Source organism: Ambystoma mexicanum, chromosome 1q, assembly GCF_040938575.1.
Source record: "Ambystoma mexicanum isolate Mex_15411 chromosome 1q, UKY_AmexF1_1, whole genome shotgun sequence".
In the NCBI taxonomy this organism is placed as follows: Eukaryota; Metazoa; Chordata; class Amphibia; order Caudata; family Ambystomatidae; genus Ambystoma; species Ambystoma mexicanum.
This window is the reverse complement of record NC_090922.1, coordinates 1,329,157,085-1,329,172,696: the sequence shown is the minus strand read 5'-3', so window position 1 is coordinate 1,329,172,696 and position 15,612 is coordinate 1,329,157,085. Positions and strand designations below refer to the sequence as shown.

The window sequence follows — 15,612 nt, the reverse complement described above, 5'->3', positions numbered from 1 at the left end:
AGTGATTTGTCTCCTGCCTTTCCTTTTAAAAGATTATATTTTTGTAAAAATAGTGTGTGGTGTGGGAAACATGAAGGTATCTCCCAGACTAATCCCTGGGGATCTGTCATCCAGGTGGCCAGGACACAGCAATCACTATTGAATCCATTTCGTGGAGGTGGACCAGTGTGTGAGGATCACCTGGCTGGGGGGTCCTCGGGGAGTGGAAGTGGGACACAGACGGTTGAGACGTGGTATCCCCTTCTTATAACACCTTTTCCACAGCCAACGAAGTTGGATGCTCAGAAACTCCATCCTCCCACTTTCCCTACACGAACACTTTCAAACACAACAAAAGACCACAGACTAACACCAGAGCCATTTACCTGACATGTCCCAATACACACGTCAGGCAATTGACCAGAATCACACATACCAGACTACCCTTTCCTTTCCCCACAGGGATAGAAGGGGGAGCATGAGAGCACAATACGAGCAAGGCAGACAGCATGACGAGAGAGCTATCCAAGCACGGCAGCTCAAGAGGAGGAGAAAGGCAGCGAGAACCAAGGGGCGACAAGGAGAGAAACGACCTTGCCCTTTCCGACTCAGACCTGCAAAGCCTTAGTTGCAGGAAACATAAGACCGCAAACAATAGCCAGCGTGTGGTGCAGCAGTTGTCAACGGTACACAAAGCCCTCCTACACTGATAAGCAGGACAGGGAGAGACGCTTCCTACTGTGATACCGTCCTGGACTCCAGAAGCAAGAAAAGCCAATCAGTTCATCACAGCCGGTGAGTCGAGGGGAGAAACCGATAAGTAACCGAACTGTTTTGAACAAAAGTGGCCGATGATAAAATAAGGAAAGTTCAACAAACTTAACGTTTTACGGGAAGACCAGCTGCAGAGGGGTCCGGCACCACGTGGGTGCTTACTCAAGAGACTTTCCCCTTACAGTCGAAAGTCTGTGACTGGCGAATCCCACGTAGTGTGAAAGAAGTAGAAGGAACTGTGAGGCTGGCAAATTTGAACCGACGCAGGGATGTCTGCCGAATGGGGTGAAGCATGATGCCCCAATGAACATTGTGTGTTGACAAAGTGAACCCAACAGAGGGATGTCCACAGTGGATTGTTTAAAAAGACATTAAGACTTGTGAATGCAACAGGTGAAATTGTGTAAGAAAAGGCTATTCTGAACCTGATAGAGGGAAGCCAAACATCGAGAAGGTTCTGAGCGGGGAGGAGGGGGATCCAGGGGTGAAAGGTCATCACCCAACGAACATACGGAAAGGCACTTGCTGGTTTGCTAGTTTGAACACATCAGGTCCTCAGAGGGAAGAGACTTTTTGTAGAAAAGAGACTTAACCACTTAATACCTGAGAGCGGAACTGTAGTCTCATGCTGGGAAAGCTCGAGCGTGTGCTGTGCTCCGAAGTCCTGCCTTGTCTCATGCTCAAAAGGTGGGAGAGGAAGACCTCTGGCTACCATATCCTGACTTATCATTTGTGAACAATTCCTTTCTTTCGAACACTATCCCACACTCTTTTTGGTATTAGTTGTAAGGATTGGCAATAGATTTTTCTTAGTATAGGCCCTTTTATTTTGACAAGACGCCACTAGGACTGCCTTGATGGTCGTAGCTTGCTCCCACCTTAGATTTAGGTTTAGATTAGGCGTTTTTCCAAGCTACCTATACAGTTTAATAAACACCCTTGAACTGTGATCACTTGTGCCTGTCTGTACTGTTGCCACCATGAGTTCCTTACAGTGGACACACCCTCGAGGTATTGGTTAAAAGTCTGTACTGTACCTGTTAAGCACCATGCTCACCTTCAGAGTTAAGCCTGGGCTGCTCTGCCACACTATCATTTAGGGAGCCTACTGAAGCTGACAGAAGTTTGGGTATCCAAGTAAGGAAGTCATACCTAAAGTCCCTCACCACAGGACTTAAGGAAACTCATCGTAACACCCAGGAACAATTTCATCCAATAACAGTGGTAGTGTCCACTCCAGGAGGGTGGAAATAGAGTATATAGGAAATATTTATTTGCATTTTTAAAGCGCTCACACAGCCCGGGGGCGCCGAGTCCCTGTTACAGCAATATGTCTTAGTTGAATATTTATAACGCGCTTAATACCCACAGGTTTCTAAGCGCGGACCCGGGGTTCGAACCTGTGTTGCTTCGTGTCGTCTTGTTTCCAAGGCGAGAAGGTTGCCGCCGAGCTATCTTCCCGTGGGAATATAGTAAATATAGTATATAATATGGACCAACATCAGAGCATTTCAGATTTAACCAGATCAAACCCCCGGATAAAACATGTATATTCAGAAAACATTCAACTGTCATGGGCCAAGTTAAAAATTTCCCTTTCCCTACCCCACAGGGATAAAAGGAGGAGCACGAAAGTACACTTCGAGCAAGGCCGAACGCACGAGAAAGCAGCTATTCCAGACCGGCAGTTCAAGCGGAGGAGAAAGGCAGAGAGACATGGAGGGATGACGAGGAGGGAATTGCCCTTGCCCTTTCAACTCAGACCTGCAAAGCCTCTGAAAGAGAAATCATAAGAACGGGAAGTCCAGCTGGCATGGGGTGCGACAGGTGCCAACGGCACACGGGGCCCTCTAGTGCGACGATAGCCAAAGCGAGGAGAAGCGATTGCTGCTGTGGTGCCGCCCTTGACTCCTGAAACAAGAAACTCCAACAGTTCAGCACAGCCAGTGAGTCAGAGAAGACAGATAGTAAAACCGAACTGTGCTAGGCCCAAGGTTGCAGGGGCCAACTATGTTCAACAAAGAACAGGTGTGAATTAACTTTAAAGAAACCCTAGTAAAAGGTTCAGAAGCAGAGGGGAACGCTCATTCAAAGGACTCTGACTGAAACCCTTTTTTGTGTTGTTTGTTGAAACTACAAAAGCAAAGAGGCCTTAGTAGAGGCTGGTTTGTAGTGTCAGAGTGGTCCTAAGAGGGTTGAGCAAAAATCCCTCGTACACTCGAAGGTCTTTGACACATTGAGGAAAAACTGTATGAGGCCTGACTGGGGGCTGGGACCCGAATTTACAAAAAGGAAAGAAAAGCTAGGGGAAGGGAACCCCGCTTTTCTGATGAAATGATAGAGTAATGAACTGTATTAAGAATGGCTATGTGTACCCGACAGAGGGATGCCAAGGGAAAAGCTAAGAGAAGTAAATCCTGCATTGTGAGTGAAAAGCCGTAGTGAACCCGGTTGAGGGAGGCTAACATTGCAAGAAGGACCAGAGCCCAGCTGAGGGGGATCCAAGGCTGAAGAGCAGTCGCCCAAGGTGAACAGATTGCCAAAGGAACATTTGATTATTGTTTTGGTACAGCAGGCCTTCCAAGGCAAGAGACTTTTACAGGAAAGAGACTTGGCTCCAGAAGGTCCTGGCGTCGTTGAAAGGAACTGTAAGCTGATGTTGGCGAGGCACAGGAGTGTGCTGTGCTCAAAAGGTCCTGCCTTGTCCTGTGCTAAATATGCAGGGAAGGGAGACCCAGCCATACCATCCTGACTTGTCATTTGGTGAACACTTCTTTCTTTTCTTGAGAACATTATCCCACACTATTTTGTAACTTAGCTGAAAGGATTGGCAAACTTTTTTTTAGTGAAGGCCCTTTTAATGTTTGACGAGACGCCCCTACGACTGCTTTATTATTGATTGTCATAGTTTGCTCCCATCTTAGATTTAGGTTTAGATTAGGTGTTTTTGTCACCCATTCTACAGTTGAATAAACACCCTTGAACTGTGATCACTTGTGTCTTGTCTTTACTGTTGCCACCATGAGTTCCTTACAGATCTGATAATGGCATGCACTTCTTTAATGAACTTTTAAAAGTAAATGTCAGCTTTATCGGGCGTCAAGCACCAGATGTGCACCATTTACCACACCCCAGGCCAACAGCATTGTGGAACGCATAAACTGCCTATTAATGAGTCAATTATAAAAACTTTGCACCACTTTAAAGAAAAAAGAACTAGGTGCACTGTTTGCCACTGGCGTTATTCAGTTTGTGCATGCAGCCCTGCAAAGATCACCATTTATCACCCAGTGAGGTGGTTACAGGGCGCCACATGCATACTCTGCTTTCCACTGTTAGGGGAGCATCAGATGCACACAGGGCAGCTTCTATTTTGGGGGAGGAATTTAAAAGCTATCTGTCCTCCCTAACGAAGGCCATAAAATGTGTCGCCCAGCAGAATGCACCACCCCGGACTCAGGGCGCAAACAGTGCCACAATAGACACGCCAGCAATGTGATCCCACCCCTCCGCATTTGTTCCCAGGAGACCGGATCTACGTCAAAAATGTTGTCCGCTGCTGGTCAGAGCGCAGATATAATGGACCATATCAAGTTGTCTACGCCATACCCCTCGCAGTCAAAGTAAAGGAATTACACTACTGTGTGCCCCTCTCGGATGTACGCAAAGCACACCAGCCTGAGCAGGACATACAATAACTTGCCTGCCTCAATCCCTAAAGATCACTCAAATACCCTCAAACTCAGTGAAAGAACATCCACCCCAACCCCTTGTCAAATGCTGCTACGTATTACATTTGCACAGGAAGGGACCTCTTGCACATCCCCATACTCTTTACTATCTCTCTCATACACCAACATTGCTAACAATGTTTCTTAGATTAATGCTAAAAGTAATGTTACCATTCACAATATGAATACTACAGAGGACAAAATGAAAAAAAAGTTTACAAACATAGCCATGTCATTATTTTTTCCTAATGTTTTTTCCAACATTATCATAAATTAGAGTTCGCCCACAGTTAAAACGTTCCAAAGGGGAAGCAAGGAGGGCCAAATATGATGCCTACAGAGGCTTTGAACTCGACATAAGATGTGCACCACCCTGAACTTTCTAATAGCTGGCATGCAGACATGAGCTCGGTAGGGAGAAAAAGAGCGAAAACTGTAGGTTTGTTCATTGATACTGCATGCATCTTGGGCACCAAAGTTATTTTTACCACAAAAATTACCAATTTTAGAGGCTCAATGCCTGGTCCATCTGGCACTGTGTAGGTTACGAGGCACTTACCAGGCGCGGAGTGTGCAACTGTGTAATAAAAACAATGTCTGTGGAGGTCATACCTAGCGATGCAAGGAGTAGAATACCTGGCAGCAAGTGGCAAGAAACGTAAATAATCTGCGCAGCAGGAGGACTGTTGGGGTTCGGATACAATACTGGCCCGAGTGAACGACACCTGTGCACCATTCTGGAATGAACATCTTGCAAAACTGACATGGTTCGAAGCAATGGAAAAGTCAGTGAAAGTGCAACCGGAAGAGACTTATGAACTATGTTTTTACAATGAAGGAACTGTTTCTTTAGGGGCCAACCAAAGATGTAATAAAACTTTGTTCATTCCAGATCTCAAGAAAGATACTGCTGCAGTGATGGACTATTACTGGGTGTGTGGACAGCAGGCTTTCTTGCACCTCCCGCCATCATGGAGGGGCTACTGCTCACTGGCCATGTTGCACTCTGTGCTTCTTGTGATCCCTGAAGATCACCTCACAGTGGGGGTGGAAGGATTTGTTTGCCCCAACAACAAGAACAATAAAGGGGCCCACCTAAAGCCCGGCACAGCCCCCCCACCACCAACTTCCGTATCCTGCCAGAAAAAGAAAAGAAGCAAAATCTCTGGAGACGAAGAAGGTCAAATTACATGTCTCAAGACTCCTCTGAACTGTTTAACAGTTCAAAGAAAAACCTGATGAATATAGACTGTTGAATAAAGAAGAAACTTTTTCACATCTCTCCTCCTACCTGGCATCCAGACTACGGCAAATGCCAAATGGCTCCAGATAGTGAGGTGGGAGGTCATACAGCTGGAAAATGACATAGAGCAAGGCCTCAACACAATAAAGGTTGTGATGCGGTCATCAATCTCATGGCGCACATCACAACCTTTATTGAGTGGTGGCCTTTCTCTGCGTCATTTGTCAGCTGTATGACCGCTCACCTCACTATCTGGATGTGAAACGGGACTTATGTTTGAGGCATTAGAGTGATTAGAAAGAAGGTGGCATGGGTGAGGCCTGTCTTAAGTGGCTGACGAGTGGTCCTAGGGGGTCACATTTGTGTCATGCATTGTCTGGAGGTGTCCTGGTAAGGATACGTGAGGAAGGTAGGGATGGGTAAGTATCTGGGCTGAGATACATGGAGGCAGTGAAGTGCGCCGTCTTACATGGGCAGGCTAAGAGAATACTGTTGATGGTGGTTCACAAGAAAACAATACGTTCATGTTCAGTATTCAAGCCATTATTGACACATCAGTATTTACATATCAGTCTGGCTTCTCTTTGGCGCAGTCTTAACTCTACGTCTCCTCCTCTCGAGTCACATTTGACTGTTTCCAAAACGATAAATTGGATGTTTCTTTTGTTCTCTAGTTGGTGCTCGTCTTGCCAGTATTCAGCCAGTGAATATCTAGCGTCCTGAGAGCTTAGCAGGTTAAGATGTTCACATATGCTTATCCTTATTTCCCTGCTGGTGCTCCAATGTACACGGGCACATATGATGACATATACAACAAATCTGGATTTGCAATTGACAAATTGGTCACCTTGTGGCATTGGTTACCAATGAAGGTGACTTCCTTAGTGTTTTTGGCATAAGGACACATGGAACAGGTTCCATATTTGTGGAAGCCCACGGCTTGAGTCTTAGTGAGCCAGTTTTGTGGGGGTAACAAATATTGGTGTGAGATACAAAGGGCTAAGGATGGTTCTCAGCATTGGTACCTTCGTGAATGAGAATTGTGGTTTGTAAGGTACTCATTTGTGGATGTCTTTGTCTATGGCTAATAGGTGCCAATGCTTATTTATGATTTTCTGGAGTTTGTAACAGTCTTAGCTATATTGGGCAACATATCTTATAGTGCCTTTCATCTGTTTTTTATTATTTACTTTCGGGGTGAGTCCCTGGTGGTGCATGTAGCTGTTCTTATTGCACTATCGATGGTCTTTTCTAGGTATCCCCCGTTTGTGAATCTTGTTTTCCGCAGACTACACGCAGACTATTTTGATTGGCATGCATGGTCATTGCTGCAATTTCTTTTGGCTTGTATAAATTCCCCTTTTGGAATGGTCTGTATGACGGATATCCTGTGGCAACTGGTAGCGAAGAGGACAGAGTTAACCTCCGTCGGTTTTATAGATGTCCTCGTGTGTAGTCTGTCTTGGTCAATCGTGATTATGATGTATAGAAAGTCAATAGTTTAATAGCTATGGCTGTCGGTTAGTTGGATCCCGAATGAGTTGTTGTTCAGGTATTCTTTGAAATTGGTGAGCTGATCTAGTGTGCCAGAGCAGATCAATATGTCGTCTGTGTATCTCTACTATTTGGAGATATGGCAGTTGAAGTCTTGGTTGGTAAAGGCATATGTCTGTTCGAAGAAATTCATGAATAGATTAGCCACGGCTGGTGCATACGTTGCACGCATTGAAATTCCTTTAATTTGGCAGTAGTGTGTGCCATTGAACAGAAATATGTTGTTGGTGAGGGAGAATTCCATAATGTTCTTTAGTCATCTCAAGGTGGGAGTAGAACAATGCTTATGTCTTTCGCATAGGTATAATCTATTGCTTTGAGGGCTGTGTCATCAATTGACGTGTAAGGGGGTTTTACATCTAGCGTTACCAGTCGATGCATAGGTTGCCACTCTATGGGCATCGTCACGAGTCTGGCGGTAACCCTTAAATGCGGCGGTAGCGCTATTACGCTGCATTTAAGGGCCCGCCAGATCATGGGCTTGGCGGATTTGCCCCTAGCTCTGAGCCGGGGGCAAATCCCCCGCGATTTGTCGATTTTCAGTGATATTATCGCAAGCGGTAATAGCGCAAAAATTCCCCATTGGACCCAATGGACAATGGGGAATTCCTGAATGGGCCCAATGGGGAATGGGAACCAACCGTTCCGCCATACCCGTGAACCAGCACTAATAGCGCTGGGGGGTTTGGCGGTAGCGCCAATAGCTCCGGCGGTAATACCGCTGGGGTTACCACCCAACTCGTGATGAGGCCCTATGCCTTGTAGGATTAGAAGAGTTTGTAGGATTAGAAGAGTGTGCATGGTGTCCCTCAGGTATGTCGGGCTCTTGGGTGCCTCGGTTTCAATGATGCTGTTGATGTATTATTTGGCAATGGGTTCCAACAACCAGCCAATCCCGCTTAGGATTGGTCTTCACTCTGGAGTGAGTACGAATTCTTTGTGCAATTTAGGCAGAAAGTAGATGTTAGGCATGCAAGGATGGTCTGTCCTCAGGAATTTCTGTTCATCGTCTATCAGGAGTTCACGTTTGTGCCATTTGTTAATCAGGTCTTTGGCTTTCGTCGCAGTGGTGGTGGTAGGATTGAAAGTTATTTTTTCATAGTACCTGATGTTTCCAAATGCGTCATGGCCATCTTGATATAGTTATCCGAATGTAGAATCACAATACCGCCTTTATCGGCTACCTTGATGACAATACATGTGTTCCTTTTCAATGTGTTGAGTGCTTTTAGTTCTGCCGTACTGAGATGCTACTGGCATCTATTCGTGGTTAGTCTTGTATGGTCTTCTAGTCTGTGCAGTTCAAGTGTAGTTAAGTGTTAGTGCTTTGTGAAAGATGTCAATGGCCTGGTCACCCTGTAGGTAGGGCGTGAATTTGGATTTCTTTTTTAGTTCTGGGATGGCCATACTCTATTCCTCGATGTCTAGGTTTTGGAGAATGTCTTGCTTGGAGTGTGTGTTCATATCTCCTCTGTTTTCCATATTGACTAGGATGTGTGTATGCTCCAAGTTCTCTAAAGTAACATCGCTGATTGGAGGTACTTCCATTTCTGTTGTTCTCCATGGTATTTTCTTTGCAAAGTCTATTACCCTCATGCAACACAATTTCCACGGCCACACATGGCCCGGTAATCTTACCCTCAGCATCTAACACGATTTTCCCCCTTTACTCCTTTTCCTTGGTGTTTTGCGTAATTTTTACAAATGTATTTTCATTGCGATTTCTGACCATGTCAACCGTAAGCAAACCTGTATAACCTACTTTGATGTTTTATTCCAACTCACTGCACACATTGTCACCTATATTGGTCATCACGTACACGATTGCATTGAAATCATCATTAAAAGCATAGCGTACATAACAAATGCTACTGCACCATATGAAAATATCACCAACCACCCGAGCTGACACTATGCACACTGGTCTCCTAACAATCACGAACCCATGTTGTCGCCACTCGGGTGTTTGACCATAACCTACAATGGACATCACGGCACAACCTGTATACCAACCACTGTCATGAACTACAGAACACGTCCCTTTTGGACTTCCTGGCCCTTGTCACAATGGGGCTTGCACTCCATAATACTCCCAACATGGTCGTCCAGCGTGAAACCCCTTTCTCGCTCCACGCGCTGGACGTAACGTATTCTATTAATAGACCGCGGCTCCGCGCGTCTCAATGCTATTGCAAAGTAGCGATCCAACGTGTGTCCCGTAGCTCGCGGTATTGTTTCCTTGTACCTGTCCATCTACCCGTTCCTTGCCTCTTCCTTTCCTCCCATTTCCTGGACTCGTGTGCTAGTTGCACCTTTCCTAGTTTCCCGGATTCCTGGACCCGCGTCCCGGAAACTGAACGCACTCTGGAGTCGTAAGAGACTCGGGCAGCCTTGTTCAAGACCAGGTCCGTCCACAAGAAGGCAGCGACCAAGGACTCCAGCAAAGAACGGACCCAAGTGAGAAGGGGGGGGGGGGGACTCCTTGACAACCACAGCCTTGAAAAAGACCTGTGTCAGGGCAAAACATGTGTCGGTTGCACTGTACAAATAAAGTCACCATGATATAAAATGATAAAGATGCTTCTAAAATTCTTACAGAGTTAGATTAGAATATCCACTATAAACTCCTCACAGACCATGTATCACTGTGACAAGGGTTCTCACCCAATCCTGTCCACTACTTTTCAAGACGGAAGGGCACTGTCTCATAAGAACATAATCCCAGGCAGCAGGTCCCACATACTATCCAATGCTCAACGCTGTGATCTACGCATTCTAGTACGCTAACATACCTTGTTCCCATAAGAATAATGTTGCACCGTTCTAGTGCTGACTAAGCCTTGTGCTGCTGGACTTACCCACTTTTTTTTTAATGTGTAGAATAGTTCAAATAAAATTGTACACATCATACATCCAAAATATTAAAGAACTGTATGATAATAAATAAGATTTAAAAAAAAGAATATATTCCTCGCCCAGTCTTTAAAACCGAGCAGAAACGGAATAACAGAGTTCTCAATTAAAGAGAAAATCGTCATCAATAATGCAATACAACTTAATAACACGTCAAGACCTAATCATTTCATTTCATCATTAATCATTCCATTTCATTCAGTATTTAGAAGAAGAATGAGGAATTTATCAGACTAAAAGTAAACACAAGCCCAAAAGCATCAACAAGAATTGCAGCACAGCCTCTGTGTTCCCAAACTAGAGGTTTGCAACTAAATTCACATCCGCTTCAAATTTAAGTGGGTGTTTTTCTACACATTTCCACACCTGAGTCATGGCAATAGTGAGGCCTTGGTTATTCCCCAAGATACTTCTCAACCAAAATAATTCCCTAGTAATTTGTTCAAGATCATTGACTTACTTCATCAAATAACATTCATAAGCTGGTCTTACAATAGAACATGAAGTAAACACGTCTTCCAGATTCAATACATTCATCATCCCTACAGATTCTGCATGTCCTTTTTTCCAACAGTAAACCCAACCAAGCACCCGCAACCTCCAATACCTTCAATCGGTTGAGTCAAGATTCAAAAATATTTTTCGTGTTACCGGGGAAGGCATCAAGTTAAGGTACGATTGAGGCTCTTTGTATATAAAGTGCATCTTGGAAAAGTTGGTTAAAGATTTTATAACTGCAATCTTTTCGTGACTAGCCACCCAGTCCCATTTGTCAGCACACTTCTTAAGTGATACACAAAGAGCACCTTCTCCGTATTCCCAGTTACAGCACCAACCTATCTTATCGAAAAACATTTCATTCATTTTTCTTTATTTTTGCAAGGCATAGTTTTTACTTTCCTTCATCACAGCTTTCATTACCATCAGTAGAGATTATTGATTAGCATACATAATATTAATAAAGAACTTTCCTCTATTTATGTCAATATGGGTGGCCGGGCAATCAGACCTAATTCTAACCTTATTGCCTCAATGGGGGTATAATTATTGAGACCCAAGATGCTTCTCCAGATCACCCCCTCCAATCCATCAGCCCAGTCTCCCCATTCAACATAACATGCTTCCAAACCGTAAAGACAAGAGGCAGACAGTTTTTGCTTATAAATATCGAGTATACCTATCAAGGAGTAGCCCGCCGTTTTTTCTGTGCAAAAATAGTGATAACGGCCATGGTAGATAGTGCAACAAAATAAAACAGCGAAAGCATTATCACATTCCTTTTTTTTCAGACGAGAGTTCACAGCCCATGTACCTATAACATTCTGTTCTATTAATAGGTCCCAGCGGGATATATATATATATATATATATATATATATATATATATATATATATATATATATATATATATTCTATTAACAGGCTCCTGACACACCTCCATAAATTGCACCTTGAGACCTTGAGTAGGTTAATTTTAATTTTTAAACCATTACTTTCTGCATATTTGCAGGACACTACGTGATATGCCAACGAACGTATTGTCCATGATTATTATATCGTCGACATATCCAATCCACCCCATTTTCTTATTTACTATTTTAGGAAATGCATTGTCCTTTTATACAAAGATTTTTTCAAAATCTGCAGAGAACACATTAAACAGGGTAGGTGGAAGCGCACAGCCCTGTCCAACTATAAGAATGGGGATCTGTTTAGAAAGATGACCTTCATTACTCAATCTCACTCTGGCAAAGTTATTCTTATAGATCATTTTGCAGGCGTAGAGGAGGAGCTCGGGCATGCCCATTTTCTGCAGTTTATCCCATAGTAGAGGTCTATCTATAATGTCAAAAGCTGACGAAAAATCTACAGAATGTATAAAAGCAGATCTTTTCTAGATTTAGCTTCCTCCAACGGTGTTCAACAAAGATGTTGGTATTGGTGGAGCATCCCTTTCTGAATCCCATCTGGGATATGCTATAGATATTTTCTTTTGCTATCCAAAAGGTTTACATCTTTTAGCGTGGTGAAGATTTTACTGGGCACGTCCGTCATGGCTAGTAGACGGGAATTAACAAATAGCATCCTATGAACCTTTTTAAACACAGGGATGATATGAGACATCCTCCAGGAGTCTTCTGGGACAATACCAGTAGTTATTATCTTATACAAAATGGTCAAGAGCATATCAGCCCATACCTCAGGATTATCTTTAACGATTATGGTACAGAGGCCAGCAGGGCTAGGGGCCCTGGAGGTTTCAATTTCTTAATGATGTCGATTATATCCTCACACTATATATTAGTCACACTTCGCAACTCAGGAAAACATCAATTTTGAGTACCCACCACCTAAAAACATGCATCCACTCTCAACCATATTCACCCCCTCATTCAGTCCCCCACCCAACCAGGGTCACCCATGTATCCATCTAGCCAAACATATTCAATCAGTCACCAATTCAACACAAAAACAATATTCACCCAGTCATTCAATCATATGTTCTCACGCACCTTTCATATTCACCGGGTCTTCCATCCACATTCATCCACTCACCAAACCGTGTGCATATACTCACCCACAGAACCAGATTCAAACACTCATCCATCCACCAAAACAACCATGTTCAGCCACTACAGACTGAGTGGCTTTGCCAAGGTTTGATTTAAGTGGTGTGCTACGGTAAAGTTAGAAAGCCAAAAAGATAAACATAAGTAACAGCCGCACCCAGACGTCTACCCATGCTGTGTAAACTTAGAATCATGTGAGACAGTATGTTTCAGTTCATAAACTAACCTAAATGTTTTCTTTGCAACAATAATGATTACTTGACGGACTAAATAGACATATACGGACCTTGCTTGTGCAATTACAGTATGGCATACCACCTCAACCGCTCTCACCGACCTCAAAATACACACAGACTCCATCAAAGATTCAGGAAAAATGGCAATGTTGCTACTGCTGGACCATTCTGTAGCATTCGATTTGGTTGACCATGACAAACTCTGTGAAACACTAACTAAAGATTTCAGATTCTCGACAGAGGCCACCCTATGGATCAAATATTTCCTAGCTGATCGAACCTCCAGAGTCACCACTGAGAAAGAAGCAGCTCACCCTATAGCGGTTCCCATAGGAGTACCCCAAGGATCATACCTCTCCCCCACCCTGCACAATGCCTATGCCAAACTTCTTTTCTCAGCCCTAGATGATATGGGTGTCATCTACACAAACTTTGCAGATGACACCCAGATCCTCATCCCCATCACTGGGGACTACGTACAAGACACCCAATCCATTAACAAAATATACACCATTATTCAAAACTGGATGGCACTGAATAGGCTTTGTCTTAATGACGAGAAGACTGAGGTCTTCCTTGTTGGCTCCCAATCTAGAATAGGTTCCCTCCACACTGACTACACTCACATCAATATTGATGGTACGTCGATACCAGTTCTAAAGTATGTAAACACTCTTGGCGTCTACCTAGATGCAAACCTCACCATGTGCAAACACATTTCAGCACTCTCATCTTCAACAGCATACACTGCGAAACTCATTGCACTTAACCGCCAATATCTCACACCTACCAATTGCATAACTCTAGCCAGAGCACTGATACTTACCAAGCTAGACTACTGTAACATCCTACTGTAACATCCTCTTTCTAGGAACCTCTAATACAAACACAAGTAAATTACAATTGTTGCAGAAAAAGCTCTTAGAGCGGCTCTAGGCATAAAGAAATCAGACCACATTTCCACTATCAGAAGAGAAAACGACTGGCTGCCTATCAAAGCCAGAATCATGTTCAAATCACTATGCGTTGTTTACAAATGTATCACCAACAAAGCCCCCATACACCTCAGGAATAACATAAAGAAAAAAGCCACCCATATAACACTCAGATCTAACAATAGGTCATTACCGGAAATACCGCGTCACAAAAATACTAAAGCAGGGGGGAACAGTTTTAGAGTCTTGGCCCCTACCTTTTGGAATTCCCTACCACTTAGAATAAAAAAAGATGAAAGCCTGGCCAACTTAAAAAAATAACTGAAAACGTGGCTATTCAACAAATATTGACGACCCAGACTCGCCTGCTATGTCCCTAACATAGCTCCACCCAAATTACCACTTCACCAATGTATTGTTTTTATAAACCTTTGAATCTTTATTTTTGCTCTTTCTGTAACGTTGTACAACATTTTTTATAAGCTGTCTGTAACCTCGCCGTGATAACTATGGGTCTGGGCGTGTAACAAATGAAAAATAATAAATAATAATAATAAATAATGGACGGAAATGTCCTCTGTATCCAGGAACTAACAGTACACCATCCTTACGCAGGTGTCGCTAAACATATCTAATGGTTGCTTGTAAAGTTTTCGTAGTTTTACATTTCAATGCGAGTGAAACATATATGTATTCGAAATGCACTGGAGAAATTGTTAATAGACAAAATATAAAGCACAACATCTATGCACGATTCGGCCAGGATAAAAACATTGCTGCTTATTGTTTCGGTTTCATTGTTTGGTGCATTGAAGTTGCAGATAACTACACATCATCTGTGCCATAAAAATCCAGCACTGGGTCTTCGTAAATATCAGTGAATTCTGGGACTTGGAGTCTTGGGTGACTTGAACTGAAACAATTAAACTAAAGTACCAGATTACACGGCGTTTACATTTTTTTTAAAGAAAACATTCTACATGCATATCATTAACAGCATCGTTCAACAGCAAATCAACAGTTTGGAGAATAAACAAGCCAGGCGATCAGTAACCTTTACAGTAGAAACTGCACATTATCACTTCAGAGAAATGATCTAAACCCTACCCTGTTGTCCATTTATTTCAGACAACACAAATACTTAGACGTGAACAATTATGGTTAAAGTAACGCACCTGGACTTATGTTGTGGTTGCCCCCGCAGTGTTGTAAACAACCGTTAAGCGGTCTGCGATTTAATGAGCAACGGAGGTGCGGCCCGTGTCTAGTTCCCATCTGAGAAACGGACCCTAGAAACATTCCACCTCCCCCTCATCACGTGAGTGTGCACGTTACGTCAAGGCCAGTAAAGCCTGTAGTCTACGTTAGCCTGGGAGCTTCGGTCTAAGGGCGCTTGGTAGCGTCTGGTGCTCATCCGAGGAATGGACCCTATCAACGCTCTACCTCCTCCTAGTCACGTGAGTTGTGTACTGTACGTTCGGGGTGGTGTACTGTTTCTTAGCCATAGAATTCTAATTAAGAACATTCTTTATGTTCCTAACCGAGAAATAGATCTGGCCCCTAGCAACGCCGTGTCTGCTTTTCATCAAGTGAGTTGCACGTTGCGTTTAGTCCATGTACATTACACGTCGCTAAGGGCACCTCAGCCTACTCTGTCGCCCTGCCTGCTTAATACATC

General features: G+C 43.6%; 1 protein-coding gene across 7 annotated transcripts in view; it reads right to left on the bottom strand.

The window, feature by feature from the left end:
- Positions 1 to 15,210, bottom strand: part of TUT4 (terminal uridylyl transferase 4) — a 2,154,442-nt gene extending 2,139,232 nt beyond the window's left edge. For all 7 annotated transcript variants that reach the window (XR_011291019.1, XM_069642184.1, XM_069642186.1 and 4 more), the window contains exon 1: positions 15,110 to 15,210. The gene's annotated coding sequence lies outside the window, so the exon portion shown is untranslated. The remainder of the gene's footprint in view (positions 1 to 15,109) is intronic.
- Positions 15,211 to 15,612: the final 402 nt, after the last annotated feature.